Below are 17,591 nucleotides of genomic sequence, written 5' to 3'. Positions count from 1 at the left end.
TACATCAGGCATGGTGGTACATGGTGATCCTTGGGAGATGGAAGCTGGAGGATCAAGAATGCAAGGTCACCACTCTGAAGAAGGCCAAGACCTACCCAGGGTACATGAGGCCATACCTCACAGCACAATAACAATAAAGAAAAACATGTGTGGCCACCCTAAAAGTCTTGAATAGACTGTGTCTGGGAAAGCCATGAATTTTCAAAGGTATGAGCGACATGCTGCCCATAATTTTTACACATTAGCCAACTGCTGACAGTCGGGGAGAATGTATTATTCAAACAGGGTGCACGTTTAGTAATGGAAAGGGTGAGGGGAGATGCTGCCTTTAATTTTAATGTGCCTGGCATGCTGGAAAAAAATTATTGGCATCTGTATGTGTGTGTCTGGGTGTTTGCTGGGACATGTGTTGTATGCAACTCTGTTTATTATCAGTAAATGAAGCCAAAAGCTAAGTTGAAAATGAATGCTAAATTAAAAATTATATAAAACGGAGTAAAGTGATTTAATTAACAGATTATAAGTGAGATGTTGCAGAGCAAGAATGAGTTTGGGAGAAGAAATGGAGAGATGAGCTGGGTGGGAAACCTGCCTCTTCTATTTGCTCAGAAACACTAATAGAGGCACAATGTGTTTGCCAGTTTTTAACCACAGCCTCAGAGACAGTCAATAAACTTGCTTAATTAAGCCACCAGTTTGGAGCACAGAGTTCAAAACAAATTGCCTTCTGTTTCACAGCAAATAGGAGGAAATACAAAATATAGTATACTGGCTGAGAAAAATATAAACCAACTGCTTGAGTATTTCAAAGGTCTCTAAATATGAGTTGGGTACATTTCTTCTGTGTGGGCATGACATAAGCTGTCCTGGAGATACAGCAGCCAACTTCTGCAATAAAATAGTATCAGTATTTATGGGCCAGCAAATGCTGAACAGTGTGCGAGGTACCTTCACATATGCCATCTGGATTCCCCTTAGGAGAAATAAGAGAAATTTTGTATATGTCACTTGTAGTAATTCTAACATATGTAAGTCAGGGCTGGCCTTTCACTCCCTGTCCCTCATTCCCTCCCTCTCTGTAAACATGTAGCTATGGATATGTTGTGCTTGTGCATGTGGAGGCCAGAGAACAACTTAAGGGTGTGGTTCCTCAGGAGCAATATATCTTGTTTTTTTGTTTTTAATTTTATTTTTTATTATTTTTTTAAAAAGATTTATTATATATACAGTATGTTGCCTGCATACCAGAAGAGGGAACCAGATCTCATTACAGATGGTTGTGAGTTACCATGTGCTTGCTGGGAACTGAACTCAGAACCTCTGGAAGAGCAACCAATGCTCTTAACCTCTGGGCCATCTCTCTAGTCCCAACATATCTTATTTTATGAGAGAGGGTCTCCCACTGTCCAGAGCCTCAGGATTCTGACCTGCACCATACCTCTCTAGTGTTTGGATTAAAAGCAAGACCCACTACTCATTTTTAATTATGTGCATGCATGCCTGTCTATGTGTGGGTATATGCACCTGAGTGCAATGCCTCTGGAGGCCAGAAGAGGGTATTGGAGTTCCAGGAACTGGAGTTCTGGGCAGTTGAGCACCACCCATGTGGGTACTGGGAACTGAACTGCAGTCCTCTGAAAAAGCAGCAAGCACCGTAACTTCTGGGACATCTCTCCATCCTCACATTTGCTTTCTTTTGTTTTCATTTTTGTTTGGTTAGTTTTTGTAACATTTGTTTGTTTGTCTGGTTGGTTGGTTTTTGTAATGTTTGTTTGGATGGATGGAAAGGATGAATGGATGGATAGATGAATGGATGGATGGATGGATGGATGGATGGAAAGAAGGATGGATGTTTTTTGTAACCTGGGTTCTAACGACTGAATTTGGTTTCTCAGAAGCCCTTTATCTCCTGATCCATCTCCCAGCTGTGGAAGTTGCCATATTTTCTAGGGCCATTCTAGACTGAAAACTGAAAAGCAGAATCCAAATCAGGACTGTGTACTCCAATACCTATAATATTTCCTTCAGACCATTTGTCCTCTTCAAGGGATGCATCAGAAAAGAATTTGTGAGTGCTCAAGGAAGAAAACTGCCCATCATCTGGGCTACCTCCTCAGAACTTCCTGGAGCATGCCTATGATAACTATGCTAAGGATGGTAACAGGGTACTTTCATAAAGGACACAAGACGATTCTCATATGTTAGGAGTTTTAAAAAATTAAAATGTATTAAAAAATTCTCAACTCAGAATAGTGAGCTAATTCTTCAGGTAAAAACACTTGCTACCAAGACTGATGATCTGAATTTCATCCGTGAGAGCAGCATGGTAGAAAGAAAGAATTAACTCTTCCTGCAACCTGTGCTCTGACCTTCATATGCAGGCTATGGCACAAAAGTGCCTCCCCCCATAAAATCAGAGAATGGTAATAATAACTAAACAAAAAATAAACTTTCAATATGTTCTATCATTTTACATAAATCCAATTATCTTCCTATGAGTCTATTTTTAATTCATGGGTGGTACCAGGAAAACTCCCTTGATGGTGAAATTTAGATATACAGTTAAAACAGAAAAAAAAAATAAAGGAAACAGACACTAAGTTACTCTATGACAAGAATAAAAATGGAGGCTGGCGATCACTCAGTAGTTAAGAGTATGTACTTCTCTTGAAGAGTTCAGTTCCCTGCACACATGTCATGGAGCTCCCAACTGCTGATATGTCTCCTGCTTTAGGGGATCTGATGCCTTCGTCTGGCCTCTATTGACATCACAGTCATGTGTAGATGATAAGCACATACATACACATACACATGATTTAAAAATAATAAAGCAACATACATATATGCATGCATGCATAAGAACGTACACACATACATACATACAAACACACATATATAACCTTCCAACTGAGTGTACTACATGTGCATTTTGTATGTAAAATGTGGCAAGATCCCAAACACAATATTCCCCCTAAAACGCAATAAGCAGGGAATCAGATTTACATTCTTTTAGAAATCCAGAGATTTTATTCTAACACTGTTACTTCTGTCTACACACACACACACACACACACACACACACACACACACAGGATCTAAGAACTTCTATAACAAAAAACAAACATCAGAGTTTTCCAATTTTTTTCTGGAATTACATTTGACAGAATGGAAATACATCCAAGTGTTCTGTGTCGCCATATGTCATCTGAGCTAGGTAATACAGAAATATGTAAATTGTCTCAGGAGCTCATCCCAAGTTCCCCGCTCTCACCCCAAAATGGAATAGGAGTAAGTCCCATGGGCTGGTGAGAGTATAAGTAGATGCCATGGTTTTAGCAGCCAACTTGTCTCCCCAAACTTTGGGAAAAGTGCAAAACAGTAACTGGGGAAACAACAGCAAAGTTCAGACTGGTATTTTTGTCTCCAAACTTAGCATTGGCATGTTTCCTTTGTGAACACTAGACAGAGCACACACCAGCTTTCAACAAGGCCTTTCCACCTTTATGGGTAAAGCAACATCATGGTCTGAGTTCTTACACTATTTCTATCAGGAAAAGTTTGTTTGGTTTGATTTTAGTGTGTTCTTATTAAAGGACACTTCATCTTTCTTTAAAATAAAAGGGGGGAAAGCCAACCCAGATAGTCTGTGCCTATAATGCCTGAAGTTGGCTGAGAGAGAAACGACAGTGAAAAGTTCCAAGCCAGGCTGGGCTACATGATACCCTGTCTCAAAGAGTCAAAGATTAATTAATTAAAAATTAAGTACTAGGGTGTGTGTGTGTGTGTGTGTGTGTGTGTGTGCGCGCGCACGCGCGTGCAGACGTGCATGATGTATACACACATAGTGCGTTAGCATGTGCACATTGTATTAGTTAGTTCCTTATTGCTGTGATAAACATGGTCAGGGCAATTTATATCAGAACCTGTTTAACTGGGCTATGGTTTCAGAGGGTTAGCGTCTATGATGGTACAGTGAAGGCATGGGGACAGGGACAGCTGAGAGATCATATCTTAAAATCCTAAGCAGGCAGCAGGGTGCAGTGGGGATGGTAGAAGGCTTTCAGAGCTTCTGGCTCTGTGACACACCTACTTCAACAAGGCCACACCTTTTAATCCTTCCACCAACAGAGGATCAAGTATTCAAACATGTGAGCCTATGGGAATCATTCAAACCAATGCCCAAATGCAGAGGCTAAGGGGAGTTTCTGGGTGTCCTGCTCTACCACTATCAGCCATATTCCCTGGAGAGATGGTCTGGAACTAGCCTGATGACCATTAAGCCCCAGTAATACTCCTCTCTTCATCCCCTACAATGCTGAGGTTATAGTCACATACAAACCATGGGTATGGCATTTTACATTGGAAATAGAGATTTGAGTGCAGATGCTTAGGCTTGAATAGCAAGTGTTCCTACCCACTGGACCATCTTCCTTACTCCAACATTAGAGTTTGTAGAACTACAGTTTGAAATATATGATTTGAAAAAGCAGTTCTGATTTAAAAAGGGGAGTGTGTTTGACTGGGAGAGCTGTTTAAGGAAGGGAAAAATGTCAAGAAGCAAGGAAGACAGAAGAACAGAAGAGCTAAAAGGGTACATTCTTCATGTCTGGGGTGAGGAAAACACTTGGAACTTCTCCTTTAGTAATGCTAACATGGTCTGGCATGCCTGGGAGTAAATCGATACTAAATACAGTCCAGGAGAGACTGCCATCTTACATAAAGCTCTGACTGCAAAATAGACACAAAAGACACACGATACTCTCCAAGGTCCCCAACAGCCATAATCTTCATGCCTGGCAGCTCATCTAACATTGACTTTTGCTGCCTCCTGGTCTCTTCTTTACCGATTCCGGCCTCTTCCCCTTCCTCCCGCTTCTGCTGCTCCTCTTTGTCCTCCTCCTCCTTTCTTATCCTCCTCCTCTTCTCTTTTGTCCTCTTCCTCCTCGCCCTTTCTTCTCTTCCTCTTCCCTCTCCTGCTTCCCTCTTACTCTCCTCCTCCTCCTCCTCCTCCTCCTCCTCCTCCTCCTCCTCCTCCTCCTCCTCCTCCTCCTCCTCCTCCTCCTCTTGCTTTCAAAGGCAAGAGTTAGCAGAGATAACCCTCCCCTCAAAGTACTTAGCATAGGGATGGCTCCCAGGCTTGCCACAGGACAATGAAAATGTGTAAGGTAGAGTTTATAAGGACTTGCGCTTAGATCTCAAGGGGCCAAGGCAGCAGACTTCAAATGTTGCTGCATGTGGGAGGTGAACACTGGTTTCCTGATTAGATCCTATCAGTGCTGTTTCAAATGCTTCCTTTCTTCTCCCACTTGACACATGTGCCTCTGTCAGTGTGCAAACATAAAGGAAATGACAAGAGACCCTCTCCACCCAGCCTTGGTCCCTTCCAGAAGTGTTCTTTAGAGCCATGAAACCACAAAGGCTTTTGAATTTAGATAACTTTTATGGTCAAGGCTAAAAATCCTTTGCTGGTAACAGGAAATGTCATCTGGAACCCACTGGGCAGTCATAATTTCCATTTATAAATAGAAAATATAAAGAGGACGTCTTATCTGGGTGATTTAATACATGTCTCTGCTTATTACTGTCTTCAAAGTGCCTTTTGCACAAATCTGATTTCGACTGTGCAATAAAGATTCATTATCCTTTTACATAGCAGCCTTTCTATTTCTGTGCAGGATCTAATTAGGAGAATACCAACTATTCTATAAACAGATGCTAATCGTGGAGTGGAAACACTTTCATTTTAGAGAAGAGACAGTGCTGAAATTTTACTTAAAAAAATGTTGCATCTGCATACAGAATAAGGGGGAGGGAAGAGAGCAGGGTGAGAGGGTAGCTGGCTGCTCTTCAGTCTATGCTAGTATTGCTGCAAAAGAGCCAGAAAAATTACCATACGTTTGTATGAAAGAGACAGCACATAATTCATTCTCTTTACCCTAATATAATGTTGTGTTCCTATGAATTTGGTTTTCACTTTTAAAAATCATGTTCCCTATTTTCTTATGTGTTTCTGTTGACCTAACATAAGCCTCATTATTGCTATAACATGCAAGAGGAGTTCCACTAAGCAGTGGGAGCATTAAAAGAAAATTCCTCTACATTTTTGAAAAATGGAGTTACATATGCAATTGTGAGAAATCATGAACAAATGATACTAAAATGACTGCAAGAGGTGCACGGGCGTCAGAGGGTAATATTCGGCCTCATTATGGGCATATTATCCAAGAAGCAATTTACAGATGTGCATATATTTAGTGAACAATTCTTGTACTACTACCCAGAACATGTGTACTCATTGATGACCTTCATCTGTCTTGTGCCACTTACTTCTCCTTTTCCACCTTGCTTCCTAAGGACCAAGGAAATTTTGCTATCCTCTGTAAGTGAGACTCCATGCTTAGCCTTTTTTCCATTTTCTTCTTGCACAGTTTGAGACACCCACAGCTTTACCTTCCAAAGAAAAACATTCCACCTGGACATTTTCTCAATACACAGGTGATGTCTTTGCTTTGTTACCAGTTGACATCTCTTCCTAAATATATCAAAATAAAACAAATGACTCCCCACTTTCTGCCATACAAATTCACCTTCACACATAATGTGACTGACTTTCTAAATAGGCCCCCACACCCCTAAAATACCGGCCCTCAACCACATAGAGAGAACTAAGAGTGTTAAACCTTAAACCTCAGCACATGTAAGAAGTGAAACTACACTTTGAACCCATTGTGGTCTGACTCTAACACCTCTATCTATTTTTTAAAATATTTATTTATTTATATATATATATGAATGTTTTGCCTACATGTATGTAAGCATACCATGAGGGTCAGAAGAGGGTGTTGGACCCCCTGCAACTGGAGTAACAGAAGGTTGTGAGCCACCAAAATGGTGCAAGGAATCAAACCTGGGTCCTTTGGAGGAGGAGCTAGCAATTAAACAATCTATCTAGCTCCATTTAACACAAATATTCTCATTCTTGTAAAATGTTCTAGCTTGTGACAATAGTGGGAAATAAGATTATTTTTATAGCATTAATTATTGTTGTTAACTATCCATAGTCCTACCAAGAAAGCAAGAAGAAACTGTTTATTGTACAAGTTTATCCTCATAGCTCTAGATCTGATAGGTTCCCATATGCTGTAGGAGTCCTTAAAGGACAGTGTGAGAAAGAACATTCAGTCCTGACTCACAGAACAGAAGGAAGATGTCACCAAGATGCTGAGCACTGTCTACGTAGATACCTGCTCTGTGGCCATCTATAGTCGTTGGAATAGGAATGGCCCTCACAGACTCATGTGTTTGAATGCTTGGCCCATAGGGATTGGCACTATTAGGAGGTGTGGCCTTGTTGGAGAAATTGTGTCATTATTGGGGTGGGCTTTGAAGCCTATATCCAAGCTATGCTCACTGTGTCTCACGGTCAGTCCCCATCTTCTGACTGAGGATCAAAATGCAGAACTTCCAACTCCTCCAGCACCATGTCTGCCTGCAGGCTGCCAGGTTTCACACCATGATGATAAAGGACTAAATCTCAGAAACGGTAACCAGCCCCAATTAAATGATTTTCTTTACAAGAGTTGTCATGATCATGGTGTCTCTTGACAGCAACAGAAACCCTAAGACACCATCCCTGTTCAGATAATCCAAAATAACCCATGCTCCTAGACACCTAACACCTGGCTCCTATAAACAGTTGATGATACAACATGAGGAAATCAACCATATTTTGAAGATCTTGAAAGAACAAAGCCTTCACTAATGACATTTTAATGAGGAAATACAAAGGCTAATTACTGTAATATGGCTGGTCTATTAAAAGCCTACACCAAAGAGATGAGAGTATCTGCTGACTCAGATCTTACTGAAAGGTTTGCTTTTTAGCTTAAATCACTAGAGGGGAGGAAGAAAAAAATAAGTCACACTCCAAGGTCCAGATCTGGACGAGATCTCAGGTGGAGAAGAGGATTCAAAAGGGAACAATCAGAGTAAGATGGAGCATTTACCCGGGTCCCAGACTGACTACTTAGTAACAGAAGCCTGAGAGAACTTGATTAAGGAGGCAAAAGACATCTGATGCACTTTGAAGAAAAAGACAGCTTAGGCCTTGGGAAGAGGCCAGCCTGACAATACCCTGCATTTGTAGCTCCCATAGTGTTCGCATGACTATGTGTTGCTGCCTCAATGTACCATACTGAAGACCCCATGGGTGGCAGGAAGGAGTATCTAGTTGCCTTTACTGGACCTAAGAACAACCCAGGTTACTTTCTTTGGTTGGTACTGTTTTCTAAATATTTTATATTCCATTTTGCATGTGTGTGTGCATGTGTGTGTGAGTGCCACCATGTATATGTTGAGGTCTGATGACAACTTTCAGCAATCAATGTACCATATGAGTCCCAGAGATTGGACTCAGGTCATTAGTTTGGCAACAAGTGCTTTGCCTTCTGAGCCACCTTGCTGGTCCTTTCCCTCTGTCTTTTCTGTGTGTATGTATGCACATTTACAGACACATATGGAGGCCACTGAACAACCCCAGCTGGCATTTCTTAAGAACCAAGCACCTTGTTTAAATAGGCTTTGTCACTAGCCTGGTACCTGCCAAGTAGGCTAAGCTGGCTGGCCAGGGAGTCCCAAGGAGATTCCTGCCTCCTCTTCATTAGTGTTGAGATTACAGGTGAGCACCATAATGCTTAGATTTTTTTGATGTAGGTTCTGGGAACTGAACCTAAGAGCTCATGTTTGCATAGCAAGAACTTTCTCAACTGAGCCACTACCCTGGGCCCAAGTTTACTCTCATAGGAGGCTGAAGAATCTAATAGGTGGTGGAGTTTCATACCATTTTTCCCATTGCATTTTTGCTTATATGCTTAAATTTATTAAAAGAAACAGAGCAAACAATGGCATAAAATTCTAGAAAATATAGATAGGAAAGCAATATTCTACGTGTCTTAATGTAGACGTCCCTAATGTCTCTTGTCCCTGTCTGCCCCACGTCTGTCCTAGCTGAACATCATCCCATTTGGATATATCAGAAAGTCTCTATTTCCAAGTGTGAAACACTTACGGAAATGATGGTAGGACATAGTCTTGAAAAACCAGCCAAATGAAAGCTGGTGTGCATAATGGTGGGAAAATCTCTAAGTCCAATTAATTAGCCATATGTCCTACTGCAAGGAGCTTAACCTCCCAGATCCCAGTTTTCTCCTCTGCAAATTAAGGGTCCAGAACAGATGGCCTTTAACGTTTGTTGTTTTGAACCTAATACTCCAATTTTGCCTCTAGCACATATCCAGTTCAATTTTACTGTTTAAGGCCCAAGTGTAGAAGCCACCTCCCCTAAGAAGTCTTCCCTGATACAGCTAGGAAGGACTGAGTTTTCCCTGTCTCAGAGGTTGCCTGTGCCTCTCTGCATGATCAAGGTCAAAGGTGTAACTTTAAAAACTCCAGGACCTATCTATATGGCCTTGGGAACATTATAAACTGAAGATCTCTGACCTTCAGTTTCCTAAGTATTCTCATGAAAACCAACACAGTAGCAGCAAACTCACCTTAACTCAGAAGAGAATTAAGATCTTTATCCTTAGGCTGTAAAGATGGCTATCTGCACTCACTGATCTTCAGGAGGATCTGAATTGGCTTCCCAGCACCCAGCTAGGATGACTGACAACCATGCATAATGTCAGCTTCACAGAGATCCAACTCCTTTGCCTTTTGTGGGCATTTACACTCAAATGCAAATACACACATAAACATAATTTAATTCACACACATAAACATAATTTAAAAATAAAACTTTAAATCTTTTATCCTTAAGATATTCTTGAGTATTTACAAAACCATCCTGCTATGTAGGGCATTGTACTGAGCTATAGAGCAACCTTCTCTTATATCTTCTTATATCCCCACACTAAACAAAGCAAAGATAATACAAAATGGATTACTATGTAACAAGCTGGCTGTATTATTTAATTCACATGTTTCACAGATCCGTTGAGAGAATAAACTAGGTCTCTTCATCCCACAGTCTCCAACATCTAAGCAAGCCATCTGCTATAGCTGAGCATGAGTTTCCCCTAAAGAGTTAACTAAGGGAGTCCATTTATAATTCTGAAGACGTAACCAGGAAAACTTACATTTGCCCAAGCTACAAAAATTCTCTTAGAGGGTAATAACAGGGGTGAGGGTAGGGTATCACCAATTTCTATCAATTAGTAGAAAGATTTGGAAAATAAATGAAAAGTGGTATAATAACTGATATTTTTTAATGTGTGTACATATGTATGTATGTACATAAGTTTGTTCACACACAAAAAATGAAATAACTAGAACTAACTTACTACCTTTACAAGTAGAAATGAGTATATACATGTATGTTGAATAGAAAAATTGTTAATTATGTATTCTAGTTCCCTCATTTTTCTGAGAAAACTGATATTCAAAGAAGAGCTAACAAATTTTGTAGCAAATGAAACAGTTTCTTACCCCCATGCAAAAAATGTCTGAGTCTGTTTATGTATACACACACAGTTAGCTATCATGTCACACAGAGAAATACTAAATATGGTATTCTTTTTTTCCTTCATTCGAAATACTAATCATAATGACTATACACATGCTAAATATAAAGAAACCTTTCATTTTTGAGACAGGGTCCAATGTAGCACAGGCTAGCCTCAAGTTCTCTATATAAAAGTATGTCATTGCACTTGTAATCCTCCTGGGTACTGGGATTACAGATATGCACTATCACACCCAATTTATGTGGTGTTGAGGATCCAACCCTGGGCTCCTGTGTGTAAAGGTGGCCTTCATTCACATTGTATTAAGGTGTGCTTCTGTATATTTGATTGCTTATTGCTGAACCGGCAGTGAGCTAAATGCTAACAGATTCTGATATTGTCATTGTTATTGAGGAATCACATGTCTCAATGTCCTGTTAAAACTTACTCCCCAATTTTATCTGGTTGGTTAATAAAAAAGCTGAAGATCCAATGACTGGGCAGAGGAGACAGCAGGCAGGACTTCTATTCCCAGTCTTGGGGTTCCAAAGGAAGATGGGGGAAGAGGAGAGGAGTCGGAGGTTGCCAGGCCATGAGGCCAGGCTATGAGGACTTGCTATGAGGACAAAGATGGAGCAGGAGAGGTGAGGGTGAGACCAGAGGACGAGGATCAGGAGACATGGCTGGGAAGTAGGCCAGGCTAACATAGATGGGTTAGAATAGATCGATATCTGCCCAGTGATGGTGCTGGAAGCTTATTAATAAATGTAACAGGTCTCCATCTCATTGTCTGGCATCTAGAGCAGGCACAAAAAAAATTAATTCAAGAAAGTAGCCTACCAACCAAGCTACATACTTAGCAACAACAATCTCTTAAGAGAGTACCACGGAGGCTAGAGAGACGACTCAGTAGAACTCTAGACACTCTTGCCATAAAGAGAGGTTCAGTTCCCAATACCCAGATCAGGCCAGGCAGCTCATGATGGTCTCCATCTCCAGCTCCAGGGCATCTACAGCCCTACTGTGGTCTCTGCAGGTACCATGCTCACATACATATTTACATACAGACACATACAAACCTGATTAAAAATAAATAAGTAAGTCTCTACAGAGAGTTAAAGTAAGGACTATGAGAATCTTTAACTTGCTATCACAGCCCATGTGAGGACTTCAAAAGAGAAATAAAGAAGCTATGGCTCTAATACTGAGTTTACAGGCAACCAATGACCTTAAAAGTCTGAAAGCGTCATGGAAGAGGCCAATCTAGTCACACTGCACATCTTAACTCTTTCCTGTGCAATGGAACACACAATGGTGTTTTCTTTAAGGACCTAGTTTGTGCATGTCAACACATACATACAAGTCCCCGTAGACTTTGCCATAACTAATCAGATCTGAATTATTTCTATTCGGCTGCTCCAACCAAATGCCCAGATGCCTAGAGAGTAACAAGGCGTGCGATCGTTCTGAGACCATGACGTGCTCTGCATCCCTCCTATGCAAAATTTAATTATATCCATTGTTTTTATTATTCAAAATATACTGACAGTCGTTCTATTCACTGAGAAACTTCCTGCTATTCCATTCAGCATAGCTTTTATGCTAAAGTGTGTGCATGTGTTAGGGAGTGTTTCTCCTTCCCCTGATCCCCAACAAGGAGATATGAGGCCATGGAAGCCCTGTTGATTTCCCAAGCCCAATTATTTTATTGTGTAATGCCCTCCTTGACAGCACACACACACTACCTAGGGATGTGGTATGCCTAAACACTGCGTACTTAATGGAGTCCCTAAGCTGCCTCAATTTCACTGCTTGTACCTAACAGGCTGTGATGCCCACCCCCTTCCCCTAAACACATCAGGGCTCGCTCATCTCTGGCTCCACAATTGTCTTCGTAGACAAACAAATTGGGGGAAAAGCAGCTGTGATGAGGAGCCCTGATGTTAATTCCTGCTGCCACAGCTTCATTACCTCTCTGGACTGCCTTTCTTAAGAGCAATGCAGCCTCATTAATCCAATCCAGGCATTTCTTTTATCCAGATAATGACAACAATAGGTGTTTCCGTATTTCTGTGGGCAGCCTCTGAACAGCAGGAATCCACACACTTTGCAGCAGTTAATAGGCAGACAGACTCCTTGAAACACTTCTGAAATTGATTGCCCAGAGAGTATTTTAGGGTAGAAAGTACAGTAAAAAGGGGGGAAAAAAACGGAAAGAAAAGAAAGTTTTCCCGAGACCCTCAAAGTCTCTGGAATACGTTGTAACAGGTTAAAGACTAACTTTTACAAAATTCTCTAGTTTTCTTCCATCATTTTGAGTATGAATACTTCTATTCTGACTTATGTTTCAGTGTTGAAAATGATCAGTTTCAAGGGACAGGCATCATGGTATCAGGCCACCCATTTAACCTCCCCACAATATGGGAAATCAGGTATTTGTATGAAGAGTCCTCAAAGCTGGTTCTTCTTATGGCCAAAACATAGAAGACACACTTTTGGCATTTAGCTCCAAGTGTTAGAAGTCACCATATTTTCTCTGCTGGATGAGAAAATATCCAGCTCCCTCCACTAATGATAGTTACTATATTAATACAGATAACAAATGATCAAACTCTAAGATCATCACTCTAGTCCCTTAAGTAGACACCTTCTCACTGTGACCCCAGGCCCAGTGAGACCATCTGTGACGGTGAGTTTTAACAGTTAACTTGCCATAATTGAGAGTGACCTGAAAAGGCCATCTCAATGAAGGACTTTCTATATAAGGTTGGACTGTGGGCATATCTGTAGGACCCTGCCCATTATGGGTGGCACCATTCGTAGGCTTTGGGACCTGGACTATGTAAAAGCGGAGAAAGCTGGCTGACTATTAATACAGTCATTTCTCTCAGCTGCTAAGTGTGAATGTGGTGTTATCATCTGCTTCAAGCTGCTACAGCTGTGATTTCCCCACAACGATATAGACTGTAACCTGGAAGTGTGAGCTCAAATAAACCCTTTCTTTCCCTAAGTCTCTTTTAGTCAGGGTAGTTTATCATATAGCACTGTTGAAACTAGGATACAATCCTTACTGATATCAGTACTCTGGACAAAATATGAGACATAGCTCATTCCAAAGTTATAAAATGAACTGGAGAAAACAACAAAGGGGCCTGCTGTCCTATCAGGCTTACAATTCACCCAAACTATTAGAATATACCCAAACATATGCCTGGCATATGAGATTGCCTCCTTTGCCATCTTTCCATCTGACAGTCTCAGAGCTTATTAAATCAAGTACAAAGCAAAAGAAAGAGCTTTAGATACTGCAAGCAGTGGGGAGAACACCCAAGATCTGAATTCATTATGGAAAAATTCTGCACGGAGAAAAGAGAAATTGTAAAACTATTTGAGAACATGATAAAAGATGATTAAGGTAAACTCTAGGTTGGGTCTGAGATTTAAATAACCCTGACAGCAGGTTACACGAATCACTGCACTCCCTTCCCCAGAGGCGAACCTGTCTGCAGCATCAGGGCCTGATGCTTCCCTCCCCTTCACAGTGTTAGACAACCCTGCTGAATGACTTCAATCTGAACAGTGCCCTCTACAGGGTTTAACGATGCCCTACAATTTAGTTTTCATGTAAAATGTTCTTTACTAGACCTCTGAAATCGGACGGTTTGTTCTTAGTCTTAGTCTGTAGCTTATGGGTATTATGTGTTTGAGGAGCTGAGTTTATCTCTTTAAAACTTTGACATTTATATCTGAAAAATGAAGGTGCGATCTAGGTAGGCAGGGCAGAACTTTCAACATGACATGCACTTAACACTACTTGGCATATGGCAAGCCCTCAGTCAACATCATAGTATTCGAGCTTAAGGGACAAAGCTGGGGCCTGGGGTGACAGCTAAGTCAGTAGGGAGCTTGCTCGGCAGGCATGACAACCTGAGCTTGATATCTAGCACCCCTGTAAAATCTGGTCACAAGAGTGACTGGGGAGGCAGAGACAGGAGGATCCCTAGAGCTTGCTGGACAGACACGATAGCTAAATAGGTGAGCTCCAGCTTCAGAGGGAGGCCAAGCCTCAAAAATAAATAAATAAATGAATAAACAAATAAATAAATAAATAAACGAATGAGTGAATAAATAAACAAACAAATAAATAAATAAATAAATAAATAAATAAATAAATAAAGGAGATGGGCCAGCAGCACGGTTCAGTGTGTGAGGGCACCTGCTGCCAAGCCTGAGGACTTGAGAGCAATCTTCGAAACTAATATGGTGAAGGAAGAGAACTGATTATTTGTCTAGTCATCCCTCTAATTTCCACAGACATGCACCCCTCCCTCATTCACACACACACAATAAATGTAACTGAAATTGGAAAGTAAGGTGGAGGGTGACTGAGGGCATCACCCGACATCAACCAATGGTGTCCGTATGTATACACACACACACATCACCATCACCCCCCTCTCTTTCTCACATCATACAATACACATCTGTGTTCACTTTTTCTGCATTGACTGATAGGTTTTCTTGTGTTTGTTTGTTTTTAATATTGTTTTCAAAGTCAGCTTATTTTCCCCCATGGGAAGGTGCAAGCACATTAATTTTGGTAGTATCAAACACCCACAAAAGGCTCATTCTATACTGCTTGTTCCTGTCAGATCCAGATGCAGTCAGGCTAGTTCCAGATGAATAAGAAAAAGTCACAGGAGCCCACCTGTGATGACCACCATGTTTGGTTCTCTTCTCTTTTTGCACATAAGCAGCTTTACTGAGTACTGTTAATACCAATCTCAGGGTCATTTTCTTAAACTCAAGTTTTGCCTGCCTTTGCCTGTGACCCTGAACTCACAGAAGAAAGATGATAATTAATGCAAAGAGACTCCATCTCTCTTTTCCCAGCCCATGTCATTCTCTGAATCAGAATTCCATCTGCCTGCCATCTTCCATTTAAAACCTCAAGAGTCTTGGTGGCTGTGGGGTCTAGAGGGTTCCTTCATGCCTCTTACTTTTCACACATTGCTGTGTGACATGTGCAGACCAATAAGGAGTTTCCCCCCTTTTGCTGACAAGTGAGAAATTAGAGTTTAAACATGCTAAAGGTAATTAGCGCCACAGCCTCCTTACGGTCTCAGGTTCATCTCGGGGAGCTTGGTGAGGTGGCAGCTTTTACCCTGTTTCGGGTTGAGCACTGCGGTCTCTTTACAGCTTCTCACTTTCAGCATCTGTGTTAAGTTAGTGTAGCTTTCCAATTAGCAGACGACTATTAAATACAGACTTTGTTTGCTCAGGATGTATCAGAAGTGACTGGAGAGGAATGCCATGAAACTTTCATTTTGAGGATTTGCAGCCACAAACTCAAAAATCAATATTCTGTATGTCAGAATTAGAAAGCTCACGCTGAATTCTACATTTCTCAATAAATTTTATTAGAGACAGGGATTTCCCCCCATGCTATCAGTAAGAAGAGACTGTCCTGGAGAGGGGAAGAACACCTGGTATTTTAATAATCTGGGACTTCACACTTTTAGATTTAGCTTTATTCCTGAGTGTGTGTGTGTGTGTGTGCATGTGTGTGTGTGTGTGCGCGTGCACGCGCGCATGCGTGTCTGTCTGTCCATCTGTCTATATACACATGGGTTCCTAAAGATATCAGAAGAGGGTGTCAGACCCCTAAAGCTACAGTTACAGGTAATTGTGAGGCAGGCATCATGGGTGCAGGGAACTGGACTTGGGTCCTTTGTAAACAGAACTTAACTGCTGTGCAATCTCTCCAGGCCCTATTATTGAGCACTTTACCCATGATTTCACTAGATCTTTTCAAACAAAATAAGAGTAAGGTATCTCCTTTTTTTTTTTTTTTTTTATGCGTAAGACATGGTAATACAGACTTGAGGTTTTGACAAATCAGGTGATTTAATAACAGTTAAAGCAAGAAACTAGGTTTCAAATCCAAGTGTCTAATCTCAATGATTTTTTTTGTGCATATATATATTCTTTGTAAATTTAAATTGGCACAACTAAAATGGTTACTTGTTATATAGGGACATGAACAAATGTAGCAAAAAAATTGTTACTATTACAATTCAATAAACCAAGGAAAAGTAAGAAACCCAAACTATACAGATTTTGTTTTTGCAACACATGACTAGGAAATAAGATAGGAAACAAGACTGCTACTCTTTGGTGTGTAAACAGAGATATCCAGTTGGATCTCTGGTGTCTACATCCTCAAATCACATTACGAGACCATCACATATAATATGCTACTGTGCCACCAAAAATACAATATCAAAACTCAATTTAAACAAAGCTTCCTTAATATATTGTACTTAAGCCCAATGTTTGAGGGACACACTGTGCAGAGGAATTTGGAGAGAAGAAACTATTTAATTTCAGTTATACATTCCCCTCTGTTGTTTTTCTTCTAAAGTAAATACTTCTAAATTTTATAGTTGTCCCTCATTACCTTGCCCTGACAAGACAACTTCAACAAAGAAAAGAGTTTAGTTTATCTCATAATTCCAAGTTACAATTCATCATAGCAGGGAAATAAGTGGGAGCATGAGCTATCTGATGGCATCACATTCTTAGGGGGAAAGAAGTGAATGTATGCATGCTTACCTGCTTGCTTGTGCTCAGCTTGATTTGTTCACTTACACAGTTCATGACTGTCTAGGGAATAGTGCAGCCCATGGTGGGCTGGGTCTTCCCACAGCCATTGAAATTACCTCTTACAATAGTATTTGTGGTTACACTTTTTGTGACTGGTCACATTCATCCTCAGATTCCAGCCAGTCCTCTTAGCCATGTATATGCAATTCTGCCCTAACTATACAGGTGTGGCCTTCCTAGTTACAGGGAGAGCTAGAGAATAGAGGCTAGGGAAGGTTAATAGGGGGTCTATCTCCACAGCTATGGGCATCCATCCTGCATACTTGGTAAAAAACTTTCCAAGGCAGCTACTTTGGAGTCACCCCAGATCTGTCAGTATCTCCTCATCCATGCCTGTAAGGAAGCCAGATAAGCTCGTTGGTTCCTCAGGATAAAATTAGATGGAATCATACTTTGTTTGGTCTTTGGGACCTTCTGAGGAGC

At 40.9% G+C, this 17,591-nt stretch overlaps 1 protein-coding gene across 7 annotated transcripts in view; it reads right to left on the bottom strand.

The window, feature by feature from the left end:
• Positions 1-17,591, bottom strand: part of Auts2 (activator of transcription and developmental regulator AUTS2) — a 1,094,751-nt gene that overhangs the window by 528,986 nt on the left and 548,174 nt on the right. The gene's annotated exons all lie outside the window — the stretch shown is intronic.

This window comes from Meriones unguiculatus, chromosome 4 (assembly GCF_030254825.1).
Source record: "Meriones unguiculatus strain TT.TT164.6M chromosome 4, Bangor_MerUng_6.1, whole genome shotgun sequence".
In the NCBI taxonomy this organism is placed as follows: Eukaryota; Metazoa; Chordata; class Mammalia; order Rodentia; family Muridae; genus Meriones; species Meriones unguiculatus.
Note: the sequence above shows the minus strand (reverse complement) of the source record. Positions and strands in the feature narration are given on the sequence as shown.